This window comes from Adiantum capillus-veneris, chromosome 4 (assembly GCF_014529385.1).
Source record: "Adiantum capillus-veneris isolate H3 chromosome 4, ASM1452938v2, whole genome shotgun sequence".
Classification (NCBI taxonomy): Eukaryota; Viridiplantae; Streptophyta; class Polypodiopsida; order Polypodiales; family Pteridaceae; genus Adiantum; species Adiantum capillus-veneris.
Window position 1 is genome coordinate 7,898,624 of NC_140934.1, and position 2,513 is coordinate 7,901,136.

The window sequence follows — 2,513 nt, forward strand, 5'->3', positions numbered from 1 at the left end:
TTTGGGAACTGCTATTTTTTTGCCACACTATTCCTAACGGATTTAGTGGAGTGATGATAGGAGTCCAAAGCGATCTGGAGCCTAAAGTTGTTTTTCAACACTTGACCAGAAGGGCTCTTGCAGTGTCCATTAAGGTACATAACAACTTACTCACTATTGTCAACATATACGATCCTAATGATTTCAAAGTTAGGAATCGAAAATGTTATGGAATGACCTCTCATAATCACAAATAGAGGGGGATTTTTGCTTGATGGGAGACTTTAACATGATTTGTTCCATACAAGATAGAGAGGGCCCTTCGAGCATTCTCGTTGGGGGAGCATAAGAAATAGATTTCCGTACAGGATAAATGGGCTTTGATTGATGCCTGGAAGACTGGCCCTAGGAAGGATGACATGGGGTACACTTACCATAGTCTCCAATCCTCCCAATTTTCCTTTAGATTTGATAGACTCTATTTCTCTCATAGTGGATATTGGGTGCCTTCTTCATTGCATATGCAAGTCCTCCTGAATGAAAGTCTTTTAGATAAATGTTCCCTTCTTGGAACCTTGGTATTTTCCTCAAAAGAATCACATCAGTCAAAGGGTGCCAAGAAATTACTTATCATGTATCCAAATCACTACAAGAGTTGGCTTAAATTCCGATGTCAAATTATCGGCGTCAATGGCAGGCGTCGGTATATGTGTAGGTAAATTTGGAGGGAGATCAAGTTTGAAAAAAATCCAATTTTTGAATTTTCGATGCTCATATCGACGTCTGTACCGACGCCTATATCAAGCACTGTACCAACGCATATACCAATTCTCATATGAGTGTCTATACCGGCACCTGTACTAGCGAATCTTGCAAAAAATAGAACCGCGGGTCTTTCCCTGTGCATTTTCTTCATTTTTCGCCTCTTCTCTTTCCCTCCTCCTCCTCACCTCCTCCAAATCTGTTGCCCAACAACTTGTCGGATGTGAGATTCTCACTCACGGACTACTCCTCAGCATCAAGGTGAGATTCTTTTCAAGTTTGCTTGTAGGTTTGTGCAATTTAGTGTATGTGTGTGTAACAATGCATGGGTGTGTGCATTTTTGGAGGTTTGAAGACATTTTTAAGATTCTTTCTTGCTCAAATAGACCGCATGTGAGTGCTCTAAAGTTTTATGCAATTTTATTTTAAAATTATATTGTATTGACAAAATAAAACTTCATCTATGAAGCTTTCAATGCTTTAAATTTTATGCAACTTTATTTTGAGATTATGCTTTGGGGAACGTTCTCACTACCATCTAATCATCATCATCCGATTGAGGTTTAGGTTATAGGTTACGTTAGGCTAAGTTATGTTATAGGTTAGGTTTAAGTTATAGGTTAGGTTAGATAAGGTTAGAGCTAGCCATAGATAGTAGAAAAAATACAAACAAACTTCAAAAATGACTTGTGTACTTTAAAAAACGCAAAGGGACTTCGGTTAGGTTAGGTTTATGTTATAGGCTACATTAGGTTATAGGTTAGGTTAGGTTATAGGTTAGATTAAGTTATAGGTTAGGTTTACAGTTAGGTTTATGTTGTAGGTTAGGTTAGGTTATAGGTTGGGTTAGAGCTAGCAGCAAATAGTAGAAAAAACACAAACGGACTTCGAAAATGACTTGTGTACTTCCAAAAACGCAAACAGACTTTGGGTAGGTTATAGGTTAGGCTACGTTAGGTTATAGGTTATAGGTTAGGTTAGGTTATAGGCTATGTTATATGTTAGGTTAGGTTTAGGTTATAGATTAGGTTATAGATTATGTTAGGTTAGGTCATAGGTTCAGTTTACGTTATAGGTTAAGTTAGAGCTAGCGGCAAATAGTAGAAAAAACGCAACTGAACTTGACAAATGACTCGTGTACTTCAAAAAAATGCAAACGGGGACTTCGGTTAGGTTAGGTTTAGGTTATAGGTTAGGTTATCGGTTATAGGTTAGGTTAGGTTATAGGTTAGGTTAGGTTAGGTTATAGGTTAAGTAAGAGCTAGCGGCAAATAGTAGGAAAAACACAAATAGACTTCGGAAATGACTTCTGTACTTTAAAAAACGCAAACGAACTTTGATAAACGAAGTAAAATTGTCACAAATGGTGACATGGCTGCCCGCTATATAGACACACACACACTCTCTGTAAAAAAACCCAATAATGCTAACATGGCAACCTTTGCAATTTGCGATGCATTTCGCGGACAGATGACGTGGTAGCAGTTTTGTGGCTGGCTACGTTGAGGACCTGTTTTTTGGCTACACGATTCTGGCTGAAAGCTTGCGCTGGGGCTTTTTGGGCTTGCTTTATTTTATTAAAGCCTAAGAGAGAGAAAGAGCCTTTGCTTTATTTCTATGAAGGCTTTTAGAAACCCAAGCTTTTGATTTTTACCAGCTTTTGGGGCTCTTCTTTTAGCGTACCTTTGTAATCTTTAAATATGCAGGCAGGGCCTCATAACTCAGAGCATCTAGACGTAGAGTCTGAGTGTGAGCGCCTGCTTGCACTCTTG